The sequence below is a fragment of the Schistocerca nitens genome, chromosome 4, assembly GCF_023898315.1.
Source record: "Schistocerca nitens isolate TAMUIC-IGC-003100 chromosome 4, iqSchNite1.1, whole genome shotgun sequence".
Classification (NCBI taxonomy): domain Eukaryota; kingdom Metazoa; phylum Arthropoda; class Insecta; order Orthoptera; family Acrididae; genus Schistocerca; species Schistocerca nitens.
The window spans coordinates 348,542,123-348,563,440 of record NC_064617.1 but is presented as its reverse complement, the minus strand read 5'-3'; the positions used below and the strand labels follow the sequence as shown (position 1 = coordinate 348,563,440).

General features: G+C 43.1%; 1 protein-coding gene and 1 non-coding gene across 2 annotated transcripts in view; one reads left to right on the top strand and one right to left on the bottom strand.

Moving 5' to 3' along the window:
- LOC126252304 (leucine-rich repeat and fibronectin type-III domain-containing protein 5-like) overlaps positions 1 to 21,318 on the top strand; it is a 304,418-nt gene that overhangs the window by 213,785 nt on the left and 69,315 nt on the right. The window lies entirely within an intron of this gene.
- On the bottom strand, positions 8,335 to 8,409 carry Trnar-gcg (transfer RNA arginine (anticodon GCG)). Its single transcript has one exon. It is a non-coding gene; the product is annotated as a tRNA-Arg (tRNA).

Below are 21,318 nucleotides of genomic sequence, written 5' to 3'. Positions count from 1 at the left end.
GTTACCACAAGTTTTGTGCAAGATGGATACCAAAATTCTTGACAGAGATTCACAAAAATCAGCGAATATCTGCAGCGTTAACGTTTTTGGACGCTTACGAGAAAGATGGCGACTCATTACTCGATCGCATCGTTACCAGTGACGAAACATGGGTTAAGCATGTGAACTGCGAGACAAAATTGCAGTCAATGCAGTGGGGGCACACAAATTCCCCCCAAAAACCCAAGAAATGCATGCAGACAATGTCGGCAAGGAAGGTGATGGCGACTGTCTTTTGGGACAAAAAAGGTGTGATTTTTGTGGATCTTCTGGAAAGAGGCACTACAATAAACTCTCAAAGGTATTTCCAAACTCTACACAACCTCAGAAGAGCAATATAAAACAAGCGCAGGGGAAAGTTGGGCTCAAAGATCTTGCTGATTCACGACAACGCCCGGGCCCACACGGCAAATGCCACTCGTGAAGTTCTCGAACCTTTTAAGTGGGAGTTATTTCCTCATCCGCCGTACAGTCCCGACCTGGCACCGAGCGACTTGCACTTATCCCCAGCAATGAAGAAGTGGTTGCCTATGCAGCGTTTTGATGACGACGCACAGCTTCAAGAAGAGGTAACCACGTGGTTGAAGGCGCAGGCGGCCGAATTTTACGACGAAGGAATTTCCAAGCTCGTCCATCGCTACGATAAGTGCCTTAATTTAAATGGCAACTATGTAGAAAAGTAGTATTTAAGAGTGGCTTTCATCTGTATATAATTAAAAAAAATTCCAATACTTTATTTATTTTTAATTCCAAAACGTAATGTACTTTGTGGATAGCCCTCGTATTAAAAGAAAAGATCAATGTTCACCATTAAACAGATGTAAATTGCGGCCAGCAGTAATAAGAATGTCCAATATGTACAGACTTTCACAGGCTGAAACGCCTTTTTTTTTTTTTTTTTAGTGTGGTATTGGTCGCTGTTCCACCGACCGTACGCCGGGAATATGTAGTACTAGTTGCAGTGTCCAACGTCGCCAGGAATGTTTAATATCTGCCACACAAAATGATTGGCTCCGTGTCTATAAGCATTTTTAATTGAATTCTTCAAGTAAATTTTCGAAAACTTTGTATTTTTCGCTGTATGGAAACTGGATCAGTTGCGTCTTTTTTGTTCTATTTTGCGATAAATATCTCACTGTGTGTCTGTAGAATTCGTGTCCTTTTTCAGCTTTCACTGTTTCAATTGGTTCAAATGGCTCTGAGCACTATGGGACTCAACATCTTAGGTCATAAGTCCCCTAGAACTTAGAACTACTTAAACCTAACTAACCTAAGGACATCACACACACCCATGCCCGAGGCAGGATTCGAACCTGCGACCGTAGCAGTCCCGCGGATCCGGACTGCAGCGCCAGAACCGCTAGACCACCGCGGCCGGCTCTGTTTCAACTAGGCTTGCGTTTGAGCACGACTCGAACTGTTCGAACAGTTTACCTCACATGTCAGCAAACATCGGGTTCTGTTCGACCTTTTCCGAGCGGTTCTAGGCGCTACAGTCTGGAACCGTGCGACCGCTACGGTCGAGGGTTCGAATCCTGTCTTGGGCACGGATGTGTGTGATGTACTTAGGTTAGTTAGGTTTAAGTAGTTTTAAGTTCTAGGGGACTGATGACCTCAGAGGTTAAGTCCCATAGTGCTCAGAGCCATTTGAACTATTTGTTCGCCCTTTTGATCGCCCCGCGATCTAGTGTGATTTACCGATACTGTATCAACGAACTGCCTTAGCCTTTCTGTGGCAATGTACATTTTATTATTAAAAATATCTGTGGAAGACGGACTAAAATATCTTCTGGGGTACATGTCCTATGTAACAACGACAACTAATCAATAAATAAGAGTTTGCAATAATATCCCTGTCAAATTCGCGAGCTGTCGTTCGTCACGCGAGCTGGTGACGTCTGATGGTACTATCTCCGATATGCGTATTGGCACTGGAATATTTTCTCGCGATAGGAATTACAGTCAGTTTACCACGATATGCACTGCAGCGACAAAGAAACTGGTACACTTGCCTAACATAGTGTAGGGCCCCCGCGAGCACGCAGAAGTGCCGTACCACGACGTGGCATGGACTCGACTAACGTCTAAAGTAAGGCTGGAAGGAACTGACCCATGAATCCTGCAGGACTGTCCATAAATCCGTAAGTGTACAAGGGGGTGGAGATCTGTTCTGAACAACACGTTGCAAGGCATCCCAGATATACTCAATAATGTTCATGTCTGGGGAGTTTGGTGGCCAGTGATAGTGTTCCTGGTGCCACTCTGTAGCAATTCTCGACGTGTTGGATGTCGCATTGTCTACTGGAATTGTCCAAGTCAGTCGGAATGCAAAATGGACATGAATGGATTTACTTGAATGACAGGGTGCTCACGTGCTTGTCTCCTGTCAGAACCGTATCTAGACGTATCAGGGGTCACTCCAACTGCACACATCCCACACCATTAAAGAGCCTCCACCTGCTTGAACAGTCCCCTGCTGACATTCAGGGTGCATGGATTCATGAGGTTGTCTCCATAGCTGTACACGTCCATCCGCTCAATGCAATTTGAAACGAGACTCGTCCGACCAGGAACATGTTTCCAGTCATCAACAGTCCAATGTCGGTATTGACGCGCCCTGGTGAGAGGTTAAGCTTTGTGTCGCGCAGTCATCAAGGGTACATGAATGGGCCTTCGGCTCCGAAAGCCCATATCGATGATGTTCCGTTGAATGGTTCGCACAAGGACATGTGTTGATGGCCAAGCACTGAAGTCTGCACCAGTTTTCGGAAGGGCTGTCACGTTTAAAGATTCTTTTCAGTCGTCGTTGGTGCAAATCTTGCAGGATCTTTTTCCGGCCGCAGCGTTGTCGGAGATTTGATGTTTTACCGGTTTTCCGATATTGACGATACACCCGTGAAATGGTCGTACGGGAAAATCCCCACTTCATCGCTACCTCGGAGATGCTGTATCCCATCGCTCATGCGCCGACTACAACACGTTCAAACTCACTTAAATCTTAACAACCTGCCATTGTAGCTGCAGTAACCGATGTAACAACTGCGACAGACACTCGTTGTCATATACAGGCGCTGCCGACATCAGTGCCGTATTCTGCTTATTTACATATCTCTGTATTTGAATACGCGTACCTTAGGTCTGCTCAAATTTTTATTAGGGTATAGTGTAGAAATTTGAAGTAAATCGGTCAAGAACCACATACATACATGTTTCAAGGCAGATTACGAAATCATACGTAGACGGTGATCTTCCTCTTGTCTTGTAGGTAAAGTGTACAAAATTTCATCAAGATCAACTCAAAACTGTAGATTTGTATGAATTACAAACAAACTCCCAGACGTTCCTCTTTATGTACGTATGAGATGTAATACAGTTACTGCCAAAGTAAGTGGCCAGAAATAGGTCCAGCTCATCGGTAGGTACTTGTACCTATAGAGCAATAAAATTGTCAAAGCTGTTGGAAACACAATTTTTTGTCTGAAGGATATTCAATAAAAAGCATTATTTTAAACGTACGTGTGGTCTTAACGACTTCTGAGAATGTGATATGTCGTACTACGTTTCACTAGCGCCAAGAAAGTTTCGAATCAGAGGGTACCCCCACTCCTGTGCCTACAGTGATGGTGCAAGAAACACTTGCTCTCTTCACATAGGTAATACTATGTTTCCCAAGTTAATACCGTTTTTCCAAATTTATGCAGATCAAATTGATTTCACAGTTGAGTGTTAGTTTCATTTAAGGCAAGTGACCTGACAGGGCTTCGCATGGGTAGCGTTAAGTATCTACAGCATGAGGACTTGTCTGACGTAGTGGTAATCTTGTTTATTGGCTACTGCGTAGCGTTACTAATAAAACTTAGAGAACAGCGTTGGATAACTGAACATCATAACGTTCATATAATTTAAGCGCCACAGATTTTGGATTCGTATGTTTTCTCGCTATACAGCTCTTCTCAAATGATTGCAGAGAAACTATTGGGTAAAAATATTTGATTCTTTCGCATTTCAGGTCACACACGATGAGATGGTTATCTTTCCGTTAGGGGTCATATTTATTACTATACTTCGAAGTTCAGCAACTCGGTGTACAATATTCGAAGGATTAACAGTGATTTAAAATTGTGAATTGCCATTGATAATCAGAGGGAAGCAGATATTGGCAGTCTGAAACTGTCGTCACTTTTCGACATGCGTCCATCTGCAATCCAGTACACTTCGAAATCTTCTATAGCCATCAGCAACAAACTCCTCAATTCGTTTCAAGAAGATTGTGCCATACCTAAATCTTTCTCGCCAGTGGATATTGGTTTACTAGCCGTTTGTGTAATTTGAAAGTGTCTAAATGAATTATATAATCATAAATACATTAGGGCGCGTGCACACTAATAGTGAGCGCGCTGCGCCGAATATATTCCTCGTTCTGACGGTACATGAACGGATGTCACGTCGCGCACTGCCCAGAGCTGTGGGTTCAAGGAGTTCTTCCATTCGCCGCTGGATGGGAATGGCGTCGTGTTTACAAACGCGGATGACAAATTCATTGTAGTTCAATCAGTTCGCACGAAATAGTAACAACTTACGTGCACAAATCTTCCTCATAAATCATTCTACATATTTGTAAAAACTGCATCAAAATCATTGCAGTAGTTCCTGAGATTAGTTCGAAAATACATAAAGAAGCGAGCAGGAAACTTCAATGTATGGGTGTATAGAACAAAAGAGAACAGCAGAAGATGCAGCATTAGACTAAGTGAAATGGCATGACATATAAGAACTGCTGCACAACACTGTTAGAATTTATTTTCCCGTCAGCATTAAGTTTATTAGAGACAGAATTCTACCTGTTGTTGGAAAAAGATAGGAACAGACATCGAACATTGTCTTTTTTTGAAGCAAGGATTCTGGTCTTCGTTTGTAATGGTATGGATACATAATAGTGGATGGCTAGTGCTCAACAGGAGCTAAAGGATCGAACTACGACTACCAGTGTTCTTAAAATAAAATAAAATATATTATTTTAGCAATACTGCGAGATTGTTCACTCATGGGGCTCTTGTTTATAGTAAAGTATTGTAGGTAAATGATAACAAGGAAATTCAAAACTTTTCAGGATTCTATTTCCTCTTAGTTTACTGAATGTTAACTCTCTTTAAATGTGGATAATACAAAACAATAGCTACAAGGAAGAAAAGAATCTATTAGCATCCATTATACGAATAATGGTAAACCTTCGGACACTGCAACATCGTCTACATATGTATCGATAAAACTTAAATCATTAGAGAGGGAACTAGAAGTTTCCAGTTCTTACATATTTGTATGATACAATTTGTTAGTGTCCACTTTATCACTCTTTGAAGTTTCTGATAGTATTTTATCCACTTCATGTGTGTTTGTATAACTCCTATACAAGTGAGGGGTTTATCAAGAATATGATTTGAAGAACCTGCACCTAGCAGACTAACTTATCAGATAACCAAGTTTTCTTACAAATTGTGCAGAGAGTGATTAATGACCTTTCGTTGAGCCATGTCTCTCTGGTGCGTCATCGTAAAAGCTGGTCGTTCTGATTTCTGTGCGTTACCTGCTGCCAAAATCGCTTAGTAAATATTAACTACAGCAGCAATTTACCAAAATTTCTGTACTTCCATTTAATTAAGCGGTCAGTCAGCTTTTCCTGTGCCTGAAACAGATCTCATAACTGCATTTTATAATGGCGTTATATAAATACAGGATGTTACAAAAAGGTACGGCCAAATTTTCAGGAAACATTCTTCACACACAAAGAAAGAAAATATGTTATGTGGACATGTGTCCGGAAACGCTTACTTTCCATGTTAGAGCTCATTTTATTACTTCTCTTCAAACCACATTAATCATGGAATGGAAACACACAGCAACAGAACGTACCAGCGTGACTTCAAACACTTTGTTACAGGAAATGTTCAAAATGTCATCCGTTAGTGAGGATACATACATCCACCTCCCGTCGCATGGAATCCCTGATGCGCTGATGCAGCCCTGGAGAATGGCGTATTGTATCACAGCCGTCCACAATACGAGCACGAAGAGTCTCTACATTTGGTACCGGGGTTGTGTAGACAAGAGCTTTCAGATGCCCCCATAAATGAAAGTCAAGAGGGTTGAGGTCAGGAGAGCGTGGAGGCCATGGAATTGGTCCGCCTCTACCAATCAATCGGTCACCGAATCTGTTGTTGAGAAGCGTACGAACATTTCGACTGAAATGTGCAGGAGCTCCATCGTGCATGAACCACATGTTGTGTCGTACTTGTAAAGGCACTTGTTCTAGCAGCAGAGGTAGAGTATCCCGTATGAAATCATGATAACGTGCTCCATTGAGCGTACATACTGACGAAACTAAAATGAGCTCTAACATGGAAATTAAGCGTTTCCGGACACATGTCTACATAACATCTTTTCTTTATTTGTGTGTGAGGAATGTTTCCTGAAAGTTTGGCCGTACCTTTTTGTAACACCCTGTATATAAGGTATTATGTTTAGAAATTTATGATATTCTAAGATTCATGTAATAATAATCATATCATACATATATATAAATCTCTCTCTGTGTGTGTGTGTGTGTGTGTGTGTGTGTGTGTGTGTGTGTGTGTGTGTGTGTGTGTTCACCCAAATTTGGTACACATACTACTTATATTTGAGAATCAGTCTGCAGGGATAAGAACCACATAGCTCCCATAGGGACGGGAAGAGGCTACTCTGCACAATAGGTGTGCTATACAGGTAATATCAGAATATGTCCCAGGGGGTATACATACGGATGGGCATGTCTGAGCAGAGGGAGGCAGAAGAAATGGGAAGGCAAAGGTGGAAGAAGGAGATGGGTCAGAGAGAGGAGGGAGCAGGGGGAGGGGTAGGAGGCACGTAGAAGATGGAGAGGGGTACTGGGAAGATGGAATAAGAAGAGCAGAAAGGAGGAGATGGACAGAGAGAGGGAGAGGGTGAGATGAATAGAAGAGAGGGAAGGAGACAGACAGGGAGAGAAGGAAAGAAAGAGATGAAAAGAGTGTCGGAAGAATGAGGAGTAACAATAATCATAAGAAGAAGGAGAAACAAAAAGCAGGAAAGTTCCAGAAAGAGATTTTCACTCTGCAGCCAAGTGTGCGCTGATATGAAACTTCCTGGCAGATTAAAACTGTGTGAAGGACCGAGATTCGAACTCGGGACCTTTGCCTTTCGCAGGCAAGTACTCTACAAACTGAGGTACCCAAGCACGACTCACGACCCGTCCTCACAGCTTCAATTCTGCCAGTACCTCGTCTCCTACCTTCCAAATTTCACAGACGCTCTTCTGCAAACCTTGCAGAACTAGCACTCGTGGAAGAAAGGATATTGCGGAGACATGGCTTAGCCACAGCCTGTTTAGTTATACAGAGTGCTGGGGTAGATATTGTGGTAGGGCTGGATATTATGAACATTGCGTCACAAAGTTTCCTGCGAACGAGTCACATAATTTACTTCTTGAGTTTTCTGCACAATCGTAGCTGCACCACCAAGTAGAGTATGCCTGTCAGTATAGACTAAATTCTTTGCGTCCATGTGTCCACAATTCAACATCTAACCTGCTGCCCAGGACAAAATAGGCATTAATGACTCTCTTGCTGCATGTACTTGGAGGTACCAACCAATCTAAAAACACACTACTCCTAAAAGCTATAATTATTAGCCTGCAAATGAAGTCAATACTAATGTAATGTTGTTGAGTACACTGTCCTCAGTCACAAATAAAAATATCTGCACTTATACACCTAACACTCTGTATAGTCGACAACATGATGATGACGATGATGATGATGACGATGATGATCGGTTTGTGGGGCGCTCAACCAAGCAGTCATCAGCGCCCATACGAAGCCCAAATATTACACAGTCCAATTTAGACACAGTCCAATCTAGCCACTTTCATGAATGGTGATGATGATGATGAAATGAGAACAACACAAACACCCAGTCCCTGGGCAGAGAAAAATCCCTAACCTGGCCGGGAATCGAACCCGGGTCCCTGTGATCCAGAGGCAGCAGTAGTCCACAACATAAAATACACATGACTTAATGCAAATCAACAGTTTTTCTAGAGCAACAATAAATGACATATCAATTCCAATTAGAAACAGTAGTACAAGATATAAAGGACAATGTTCAGTACATGTATTAAGTACATTATGTAACAAATTGTTCTTACTCTCATCTAAAAATTTTACTATAACGTTTGATGCTCCACACTTCAGTTGAAACTTCCTGGCAGATTAAAACTGTGTGCCCGACCGAGACTCGAACTCGGGACCTTTGCTTTTCGCGGGCAAATGCTCTACCAACTGAGCTACCGAAGCACGACTCACGCCCGGTACTCACAGCTTTACTTCTGCCAGTATCTCGTCTCCTACCTTCCAAACTTTACAGAAGCTCTCCTGCGAACCTTGCAGAACTAGCACTCCTTCAGTTGTTTACATTACTTTTTATGTCATTTACAGCTGCCCGGGGCTCAGGTTTTATTGTTCCATATTTACATCAATGTTGCTCTGATATCTCTGTTCAGAGAACACTGCTACACAATATGACCAAATGTGCCAATTTGTCCACATTCGCATGTGTCTCACTTTTGCCGATTTTATGAAGATATACAGGGTATGGTCCATGTTCCGTTATGAAACGAACCATGCCTCTGCTTGTGTCCATTTTTTGCGGATTGTTCCTTTCTCGAATGTCAGCGTATAATTTATACTGCCAGGTGACAATGATTTAAACAGTAATATTTTCTCTATTGTTTTTCGAGAAATGTGAAATTTCTTCCAACGTTTTACAGTCAACGCCGCAATTTTCTTGTCCTCCACCGCTTTCTTTGCTATAGCACAACGGCGCGTCCACAGTGGGGTCAATCCAGCGCTCCCCAACACCACAGGAGCGTTTTATCGCCGTGCCCTCCCGTACGGCCCTAATTCCTTTTATGTATCAGATCAGCTTGCTCCCCCCCCCCCCGCCCCGCCCCCACCCCCCTCCTGGGGCAGACGTAAAACGTCTCCGGAAGCCGTCACACTAGATTGGCAGTCTGACGTCTCCAGGACACGACTGGCGTGATCCATCTTTCAGGCGTCCTTACTGAAGTTCGAATAAAGTTTCCGTCGAACTCTTACACTAGCAACAAGGGCGAGCTTAAAAACTCGCGACTCTTTTGTAAATCGAGATTCTTATGCTGTCGTTTGCAGCTGGTGGTACAGCCCAAAGGGTTTCTGATCTCATTTCCAAAAGAACTAACTACCAATTTTATCTTTCGGCTACACAGATAAAGTGGTTGCTTTGTCAAACGAATTTCACTTACATGTCTATTTCCAATTAACATCTTTTTTGTAATGAGTAATTTTTCGGAAGTGGATAGTTTCCCCAATGCATTATCCTGTAGCAAGACAGTACGCAAAGTACATTAACATTGATTGTTTTTATGACTTCAAAGTCGACATGGCGGAATTAATGGCAAAATTAAAGCCCAAGTTTTAAATTTTCCATTTAAGAAATCGATTACGTTGGAGAATCGTACGAACATACCGTTGTTTGACCATCGCACGCACTCCCATAAGAGGACATACACTGACGGGGAAAAAATAACACAACACTAAGAGTGAGTTATGCGACATAATCGAAGTTTGATAGGCGCGTTTCTACATCTGAAAGACGATGTCTGTTCAAATTTCCCGCCAGTCGCTAGTAGCGCCACTATTAGGATGCAAATCAGGTTTTCTTTAATTACACAACGGAACGGTCGTGAGCGTTAGTTACCTTTAAGATTCGACATAGTGAGTTGATGTTAGTCAAGAGTGTTTTTAAGGTGACAAAGACGCCATTGTCAACAGCTCACTGAGTACGAACGGGTTGGAGCTGGGTGTTCCTTCTGCAGTATAGCAGAAAAACTTGGCAGGAATGGGTAGCCACTCTACATGGTCGTTTGCAGCGGTGGACATGAGAATGTATGATCGCAAGAATACCGGGCTCTGGACGGCTACGTGGCGCTACCGAGAGACTATCATGTTCGGCGTATGGCTCTGGCGCTTCGTAACGCAGCCGCAGCAGCAATTTGAGCATCAATTGTCATACAATGGCGAAACGAACTGTTTCAAATCGGTTACTTCAAGAACAGCTTCGAGCCAGACGCCCTGTATCGTGCATTCCATTGAACCCAAATCACTGCCATTTGCGACTTCAGTGGTGTCAAGCGAGAGCTCATTTGAGGGCCGGGTGCAGATCTGTTGTGTTTTCTGTTGACAGCTGGTTCTGCGTCGGTGCCAGTGATGACCGTGTGTTGGTTAGAAGGAGGCCAGCTGAGGGCCTACAACCAACCTGCCTGCGTGCTAGACACACTGGACCTACACCTGGAGTTATGGTCTGCGGTAGCACTCTCGTGGTTATCCCACGCACCCTGACTCCAAATTTGTACGGCAGTCTAGTGATTCGACCCGTTGTGCTGTCATACATCAGCACCAATCCAAGGGGTATTTTCCAACAGGATAATGCCCGCCCACATACTGCTGTTGTAACCCAACATACTCTGCAGAGTACGACATGTTGCCTTGGCCTGTTCGATCACCAGATCTGTCTCCAGCCGAGCACATATGGCACATCATCGGACGACAACTCCAACGTCACCCACAAACCGCATCATCTGTCCCTGTATTGACCAACCAAGTGCAACAGGCATCGAAATCCATCCCACAAACTGACGTCCGACTCCTGTATAACACAATGGATGTATGTTTAGGTGCTTCCATTCAACGTTCTGGCGGTTACACCGATTATTAATGAACCTGCATTTCACATCTGCAATGGCTTATGTCACGCTTCCATTAACCTGCGATCTTGCAGTTTTAATCACTTACGTATGTTACCTAGACAAATATATTCCTAAACTTTCATTAGTCTACATTAATTAATTTTTGCTGTCGCGATTTTTTTTTTCCTGTCAGTGTACTAACAGGCTTCACTAACGTAGAGAAACAAGAAAAATAGTTGATAGCAAATAAGTAGCCCGGTCTGGATGGAACCCCAATTTAGTTTTACAGAGGGCATTTTACGGCGTTCCATTACTTAGCTTGCTTGCATTTATCGGGAATCTCTCGCCTTGCGCAAAGCCCCAAGTGATTGGAAAGAAGCGCTGGTAACTTCTGTATATCAGAAGAGAATAGAGAGGACTCGAAAAATTACCATATCTTTAACACTGATTTGCTGCATAATTCTTGAACATATTCTTAATTCGAATACAATTAACTTCCTTGAGATGGAACAGCTTTTGTCCATGGATCACCACGGCTTTAGAAAGCATCGCTCATGCACAACTCAGCTCGCCCTTTTCTCACATGATATGCTGCGAACCATCGATGAAGAGCAACAGGCAGATTTCATATTTCTACAGTACCGAAAAGTATTTGACAGAGTGGCCCGCTGCAGAATGTTAATGAAGCTACGAGCATACAGATCAGATTCCCAGATACGTGAATGACTCGACGACTTCTTAAGTAACAGAACCCAGTACGTTGTCCTCAACGGTGACCGTTTATCAGAGATAAGGGTATCGTCAGGAGCGTCCCAGTGAAGTGTGAAAGGACCGTTGTAATTTTCGGTATACATAAATGAGCTGGCGTACAGGGTGGGCAGCAATCTGCGGTCGTCTGCTGACGATGCTGCGGTGTACGGGAGGCTGTCGTCGCTGAGTGACTGTAGGAGGATACAAGATGAGTTAAACGAAATTTCTAGTTGCTTTGATGAATGGCACGTAGGTCTAAATACAGAAAAATGTAAGTTAAGGCGAATGTTCGAATACAGCATCAGTAATGTGAGTAGTGTGCTGCCTGACAGTCATGTTGATTAAATACGTAGGTATAACACTGAAAGTAGTACTAAACGGAACGAGCAGATAAGGATTGCAGTAGGGGAGGCGACTGGTCGACTTAAATTGGGAGAATTTTGGGAAACTGTGGTTCATCTGTAAAGGAGACCGCATATAGGACGCCAGTGCGACACATTCTCGAGTATTGTTCGAGTGTTTGGGATCTGAACCAGGTCGGATTGACGGACAACATCAATTCAGAAACGGGCTGCCAGATTTGTTACCAGTGGGTCCGAACAACACGCAAGTACTGTATTGTGGAGATGCTTCGGGAAGTCGAATAGGAATCGCTGGAGGGAAGGTGACGTATATCTCGACGAACGCCGTTGGGAATATTTAGAGAACCGGCATTTGAAGCTGGCCGAATCAACTGTCGTCAAAGTAACTTTGGCGTCAAGACCACAAAGATAGCCGGCCGCTGTGGCCGAGCGGTTCTAGGGGCTTCAGTCCGGAACCGCACTGCTGCTAAGGTCGCAGGTTCGAATCCTGCCTCGGGCATGGATGTGTGCCATGTTCTTCGGTTAAGTTAGGTTTAAGTAGTTCTAAGTCTAGGGTACTGATGACCTCAGATATTAAGTCCCATAGTGCTTAGAACCATTTGAACCACAAAGATATGATATGAGAGAATTGTAGCTCTTACGGAAGCATGTAGACCATCTTTTTTCTTCGCTGTATTTGCAACAGGAAGAAGAAAGGAAATGACTAAAATTGGTATAGAGTACCCTCCGCTAAGGTTGCAGAGTATATGCGAATGTAGCTACAGACGTGATCGTTTCAGTAGGTTCACTATGTTACTCTTCCACGTTACGATTTCATTGCTGGTTCCCAGAAACGTGGAGTTTTCCTTTATCTGTAACTTTTCTTGATGTTATACTGATTCACCGTTCACATGCATGTCTCATACTACGAGACAGAATGAGTAGTGTCTTCACATTATTTAGAGCTTTGTTGTGGAAAACGGAGCAATGATCTTCATAAAATATAATTTTATCTATATGTCAATGCTACTGATAAAACAGTTAAGGGTTCACAATCTTTTGGTTCATTATTTGCAGTTATTGTTACATTGTTATAATTAAAATTAATTTTCAATTTTTGTCTCAGTGTTTGAACTCCATTATGAGGCATAACTTGGGGGAATAAGAAGTGCCGTGTGGTGGCTGTTTATTTTCGAGTCATAGTTACCTCCACCGTAAGCTGGAAAACCATCCAAGACGGTTGAATGTTTCAAGTGACGGGTAGAAAGACGGTGTAGATTGAAAAAGGTTATAGAGCTAGTGGTTTTCAGCCTTGTAACGGTAAATTGTGTGATAATAAAATTATCTCGTCAGTATCAGTTAGCGGACTTCATAAATTGTTCAACTAGTGTTAGTGCGCATGTTACAAATCACAGTCTCTCCAGTTCGTTACCTGACTGTCTTACGTGAAATGAGAATTAGTGCAGTGGCCAGCATATGTAATTGTAACTACATAAACATCTGTCAGATAAGGTGGATAAGAAGAAGCGAAATTATTAGCTGAAAGCGAATTTCTTGTAGCTTGGCTTACAATTACATAAAAGATGGGAGGTACAGCATGGCCTCGCAAGGGACAAAGTTCAAATTTTCGTCCGGCCAGTCCGAGCTTGATTTTTGTAATTGCCCTATACATCTATACATACAAAAAAATGGTTCAAATGGCTCTGAGCACTATGGGACTTAACTTCTAAGGTCATCAGTCCCCTAGAACTTAGAACTACTTAAACCTAACTAACCTAAGGACATCACACACATCCATGCCCGAGGCAGGATTCGAACCTGCGACCGTAGCAGTCGCGCGGTTCCAGACTGTAGCGCCTTTAACCGCTTGGCCACTCCGGCCGGCTATACATACAACCCACAAGGCACTGCACAGAGTGTGATGGAGGGTCCTTCTTGCCGATATCAGCCACTTTGTGTCCTACACTATTCGCAAATGGTCAGGGGAAAATTGTTTTACATGTCTTTTATCCAATTATCATGGATCTTAAGCAAGATATACAATGGAGACAGCCATACTATTGCACAAACCTTCCCGAATGCCGTTTACCTAAATTTACCAAATGGGGTTTCACTAGAAGAACACCGTACTTCTTCAATGGATTCCCAGTTAAGCAACGTGAACGCTTCCGTTGCGCTCTAGTAAAGTATGTACCGACTTATTATGATCCTATCCTCGCGTTTCTGAATTTGTTCGTTGTATTCTGTCATGCCTAAACGGTGAGGACTCCAAATACCGAAGGAATCCTCCACAATAGTTATTACTAGCAGCATCCACAACACGATTTTCTTTGCAGGTGCACCTCGCTTTCCCAGAATCTTCTGAAAAAGTCTTTCCTTCACCTTCTCTACTGCTCATTTCACGTTGCCGTAGCGTTTCATATCGCCTCATGAAGCTTAAAATACCGTAAACTCATACATTGTACTTATATAACACCATTGCAAAATGCTTTTGTAAGACCTGTTGCAGGCATAGGTGAATTAATTGATAGCCTCAATAAATGAAAGTATAGAATTCCAGGTAAATTTCTGCTATTGTTAATATTTAAAAAGCGAATTTGGCAGCGGCTGGCCTACAGAAAACAGAACGACCTACTTTTGCAATGAAACGTCACAGAGACACGGCTATACAAAAGGTCAGTGTTCACTCTCTGCAGAAGTGTGACTTTCGGAAGAAAAATTGCTAATCTAAATAAAATAGTCTGTTAGACACGTGTTCTTCAAATCATATTCTTATAAACTCATCACTTGTACAAGAGTGCTTCATACATGGTCTTCAAACCATATTCTTGATAAACTCGTCACTTGTACAAGAGTTGCGCACACTTGATGTGGAGAAATTACTTTCAGAAACATCAAGGAGTGATAAAGTGCACGCTAACCGATTATATCATGTAAGTAACTAGGAAATTGGAACATCTAGTTCTTTCTCTAGTAATCCAAATGACTAAAAGACGTTAAATTGAAGTATGGCCCTGTGACGTCAGATCTGGTGTACGCATTTTCTGACATAAAGTAGCCCACTGGTATCAGACCAAGTGATGCGGGTGTAGCTGTCTTGTCACATTTTTTTTTTTTTTGGGGGGGGGGGGAGGACGTGTTCATCACACTTCTGACGTTTAATTCGACCCACCTCGAATTTCTCTGCTGTACCAGCCTCTTCATTCGAGAGTAACACTTGCACCCAACATCCTCGATTAGTTGTTATATGTACTGCATTCTCCAACACCGCCTACATTTTTTACCCGCTACAGCTCCCTCTAGAACCACGGAAGTTATTCCTTGATGTCTTAAAACATGTCCTATCATCCTGTCTCTCTTTCTTGTCTTTTCCGTGTGATCCTCTCCTCAACGATTCTGCGGAGAGTCACTTCATTTCGTACCAGTCAATCTCATTTTCAACACCCTTCAACATCATCACACCTCAAACATTTTGATTTTCTTCATTTCTCTTGCTCCAAATGTACATTCTCGTAAATTTCTTCCTCGAATGAAAATTGATGTTTGATGCTAGTGAATTTCTTTTCGGTATGAATGCCCTTTTTGCCAGTACTAGTATGCATTTTTGTCTTCCTTGCTTCGTCTGTCATGGGTTATTTTGTTTCCAAAGTAGCAGAATTCCTTAACTTCGTCTACTTCGTGACACCGATTTTGGTGTTAAGAGTCTTACCATTATCATCTATGATACTTCTCGTTACTTTTGTGTTTTTCCGACTATTCTCAATCCGTGTTCTGTACTCATTCCATTGTTCATGCCGTTTAACAGGTCCTGTAATTCTTCATCACTTTCACCGAGTATAGCAATGGCATCGACGTACCTTGTTACTAATAACCTTTCTCGCTGAATTTGAACCACACTCTTGAACCTTTGTTTTACGCCCTCTGTAGCTTCCTCGATGAATAGATTAAACAGTGGGGGCGAAAGAATGCATCCCTGTCCTACACCTTGTTTAATCCGAGTACTTCCTTCTCGATCTTTCAATATTATTGTTCCCTCACGGTCCTTGTACAAACTGTACAGGGATGACTCAAAAGAACAAGAAATTCTGGAATGGAGATTAATGGATGCGCGCAGTTACTTTACAAATATTTTTATGTCAATATATAGTACAGGGTATGCCATTACTGAATGGCACAAGCATTTTTATTTCTTGAATATCACATCCGACAGATGAGCTCCCCAGCAGCGTCCACATTCCTGCAGTCTGATAGAAACATTATACATCGCTCGACCTAACATTTCAATAGGAATACTGGAAATTTCCTCTCGTATTCTTGCTTTAAGATTTTCGGTGGTAGGAAGTCTTGTACTGTAAACCAGGCTCGTAAGGTGGCCCACAGGAGAAAATCACACACTGTTAGTTCATACGATCTTGTGGACCATACGGTGTCACCGTGCCTTGGAAAGACGTGATTAGCAAACAATCGACGCACAGCTCCCATCGATATCTGTGCCAACGCAGTGCGCAGTAGATGCGTCATGCTGAAACTAACTGTTGGCAGGGAAATAGGGCAGTTGATAAGCTACAAGACTTTCCATCATGATATCACACCAAAGGGACGTTAACAGTGGTTGCGTACCCATCATCATCATCAAAACAATAGGGTCCTATAACACCACGTGATGACACGGCGCACCATACAGTAATTTTGCTGCTATGCAATGGACGCTCGTGTAGCTGACGTGGATTTTGCTGAGGCCAACAGCGAAAATTCTGTCTACTGATAAAGTCACTGAGGTGGAAGTGAGCTTCGTCCGACGTCCACAGGTTGTTCACTTTCGCCGGCCGCGGTGGCCGAGCGGTTCTAGGCGCTTCAGTCCGGAACCGCGCGACTGCTACGGTCGCAGGCTCGAATCCTGCCTCGGGCATTGATATGTGTGATGTCCTTAGGTTAGTTAGGTTTAATTAGTTCTAAGTTCTAGGGGACTGATGACCTCCGATGTTAAATCCCATAGTGCTCAGAGCCATTTGAACCATTTTTGTTCACTTTCAGCATTTGTTGAACAATCTAGCAATGCAACTGTAGAGGCTCTGCGTGATGCCGCATAGAACGCTGTAGGCTTGTAACGAAAGCAGTTGGCACAGTCTCGATGCTGTCTCCCGTACGAGTATTTCGGGGTCTCCGTGTAGATTGCTTCTTCAGTGCCGAACTCACTGCTTTAAAATTGCGGATCCAGGTGTTGATTGCCAGAACCACGCCGTCCGATGTTGAAATGACGCCGAGAATGTCGAGGCGCGGTCTCAACACCTCCATTCTGGTAATAGACTTTTCCCGCAAAGGCTCCGTGTTTACTGTTTCCTAAATGGCAAGATAGTGCGCGCAGCATTCTATATCTCATTCGGCGCCACCTGCCACCCAGCATTGCCACAACACGTTCCAAAATGTCCCATTCATTTGAATCGCCCTGTACATTACGCGTTTTTCCCTACAACTTAAGCTTACTTTTCTCAAAATTTCGAACATCTTGCACTATTATATACTGTCGAACACTTCTTCAGATCGACAAATTCTGTGAACGTGTCTCGACTTTTCTTCAGTCTTGCTTCCATTATCAAGTACAACGTCAGGATTGCCTCTCCGGTGCCTTTACTTTTCCTAAAGTGAAACTGATCTCCATCTAACTGATCGTCAATTTTCTTCTTCATTCTTCTGTAAATTATCCTTCTTAGCAAATCGGGTGTATGAGGTGTCAAGCGGTTGTGTGAAACTTATCTGTCTTTGCTATCTTCGGGATTGTGGTCATATTTTTTTCCGAAAGTCTGATGGTATATCTCTAGTCTTATAGTTTCTACATGCCAACTAGAACAGTCGCTTGGCTGCCACTTACCCCGTTGATTTCAGTAATTGCAGAGCAATGTTATGTATGCCTTAAGCCTTATTAGTACACAAGCCTTTCAAAGACAAACTCTGGCTATAATGAATTACACACTTAAGTATCTTCTATATCGACTCAGCTCCTCTTCTATCACGTCATTAGCCGAGCGGTCTAGGGCGCTGCAGTCATGGACTATGCGGCTGGTCCCGGTGGAGGTTCGAGTCCTCCCTCGGGCATGGGTGTGCGTGTTTGTCCTTAGGATAATTTAGGTTTCTTCCCACGTATCCGCTCTATCCTCTCCGTCTAATATGGTCTTCTTGAAAGCAGTTATTATGCATTACCTGGACAGGATTCCGATTGATCAGAGTATTAATGTAGTGTGAAATTCCGGTGGTAGCTCATGTGTCTGAACAAAATGCACAAGATGTTCTTCTGTGTACCTCTTTTATAATTCTAAAATTCTAATCAATTTATTTTGTGCAATGAGTATTTTTTCCGTAAGCGGATAGTCACCCCATTGCTTACCTCGTACCACTAAAATGTGCAAAATATGTTCCCATTAATGGTGTCTACCTCTTTAACGTCTACCTGACAGAATAAATGGTATGTAGTTACTTCAACAGATCCAGTATAGGATTCTTACGGATTCTTCTTACAGATTGGGTACCAGAAACATGGAGCTTTCTATTCCGTATAATTTCTCCTGTTGGTATACTATATTTATTAACCACATGTGCTTCTTACAATACTAAACGGAATGAGTAGCGTCTTTTCAAAGATTATATAGAGCTCTCTTGTGAAAAACGAAATAATAAGTTTCACAAAAGTCAATTAATTCTATAAATGGCGTTCAAAAAGACACGAGCCGGAGGCATAATTATAGAAACCAGTACGTGTATGGTAGAATTTGACCCTGGCTGTTGAGACACTTAACCCACTGTGACCCAAGGCGGTGAATGGCTGTCTCATAAATTCCCAGGGCTGCGAAGTTAACCAATTCCGTACGTACTGCTGGACGTCGTCGTACGAGGTGAATCGTTTGCCCCTCAGAGTCTTTTTAAGGGGACCAAGATGGCCCCCTTCTGATTCACTTCCTGCAGCACGAGACAACAGTGAATGCCACGCGTTACTCGCAAACCTTGACCACTCTTCGGCAAGCGATCAAATCAAAACGACCAGGCAATCTCACCCATGAGGTCATTCTGCTCCACGACAGTGCAAAGCCTCATACGGCCAACACAGTCGCGGCACTCCTGCAGAAATTCAAATGGGAAGTTCTCGGCCACCCTCCATATAGTCCGGACCTCTATCCCTGTGATTACGCCATTTTTGGTCCCCTTAAAAAGCGACTCTCTCACACTTCTTTGGAACACAATGTTCCGCTCGTTTTTGTTGATTATTCCACTTCCGGCACAACAAATGGATTTCTTGTAGTCAAAAATTCTTAAAACCGGTCACTTTTGTATGCTCCTCACTCGCTCGCCATCCTTCAAGTACCTATCATCTTATCATAGTCGCAATACATATCTCACTTAACTGCTGTCTTAAATATGCACACTCATAAAACACAAATATTCTCAGACATTTTTTCAATTGCTGCTGTGTGCACTAGAGACCAGGTACCTTGCATTCTACACACAATTCCAGGCGAGAAATTGCATTTTTTTTTAGATGAGTTTAACGAACGCGATGTCAACTTATTATTGGATAAATTTCGAATCGCCTTAGCACTTGTCATAATTTAAAATCGAACCACAGTTTGTCGAAATATTGACACCATTCAGAAGCATGTCTGTTCACGGAATCATCAAATGTAGGAAATGTTGTGAAACTTTCAGGAAACAATTTAAATGTGTAGCCATATCTCTCCGACAAACAGCAAATCAAATGCTCACACCTACTTCCACTTCTGATCCTTTCTCTTTTTGTTTTTCTGACGATAACGTCATATTCTTTCTTACTCATCTGGTAGTTACTGGTATTCCAGCACTTCCCCATATTCCTGAGTCTCTTCCACCAGGCCAACAATCCAAATCTACCTCCTTGTAAATTATCTTTGTCAGTCTATTTTTCACAAATAAATATTGATGTGTGGTAATGCAACTACTTTTTTATTATTTCTGTATTTATAATTTCTAAATGGCCATACAGTCCATAACAAACATAAGATCCACACAATCACAAAACATCGAGAACGCGTGGTTAGATGTAAGAGAGGGTCTTATGGACGTACTACGCTACTGGCCATTAAAATTGCTACAACACAAAGATGACGTGCTACAGACGCGAAATTTAACCGACACGAAGAAGATGCTGTGATATGCCAATGATTAGCTTTTCAGAGCATTCTCAAAAGGTTGGCGCCGGTAGCGACACCTACAAGGTGCTGACATGAGGAAAATTTCCAACCGATTTCTCATACACAAACAGCACTTGACCGGCGTTGCCTGGTGAAACGTTGTTGTGATGCCTCGTGTAAGGAGGAGAAATGCGTATCATCACGTTTCCGACTTTGATAAAGGTCGGATTGTAGCCTATCGCGATTGCTGTTTATCGTATCGCAAAACTGCTGCCCGCGCTGGTTGAGATCCAGTGACTGTTATCAGAATATGGAATCGGTGGGTTCAGGAGGGTAATACGGAACGCCGTGCTGGATCCCAACGGCCTCGTATCACTAGCAGTCAAGATGACAGGCATCTTATCCGCATGGCTGTAACGGATCGTGCAGCCACGTCTCGATCCCTGAGTCAACAAATGAGGACGTTTGCAAGACAACAACCATCTGCACGCACAGTTCGACGACGTTTGCAAAAGCATGGACTATCAGCTCTGAGACCATGGCTGCGATTACCCTAGACGCTGCATCACAGACAGGAGCGCCTGCGATGGTATACTCAACGACGAACCTGGGTGCACGAATGGCAAAACGTCATTTTTTCGGATGAATCGAGGTTCTGTTTACAGCATCATAATGGTCGCATCCGTATTTGGCGACATCGCGGTGAACGCACATTGGAAGCGTGTATTCGCCATCGCCATACTGGCGTATCACCTGGAGTGATGGTATGGGGTGCCATTGGTTACACGTATCGGCCACCTCTTGTTCGCATTGACGGCACTTTGAACAGTGGACGTTACATTCCAGATGTGTTATGACCCGTGGCTCTACCCTTCATTCGATCCCTGCGAAACCCTACATTTCAGCAGGATAATTCCCGACCGCACTGGCCTTTCTGGATACAGAAAATGTTCGACTGCTGCCCTGGACAGCACATTCTCCAGATCTCTCACCATTAGAAAACGTCTGGTCAATGGTAGCCGAGCAACTGGCTCGTCACAATACGCCAGTCACTACTCTTGACGAACTGTGGTATCGTGTTGAAGCTGCATGGGCACCTGTACCTGTACACGCCATCCAATCTCAGTATCAAGGCCGTTATTACGGCCAGAGGTGGTTGTTCTGGATACTGATTTCTCAGGATCTATGCACCCAAATTGCGTGAAAATGTAATCACATGTCAGTTCTAGTACAA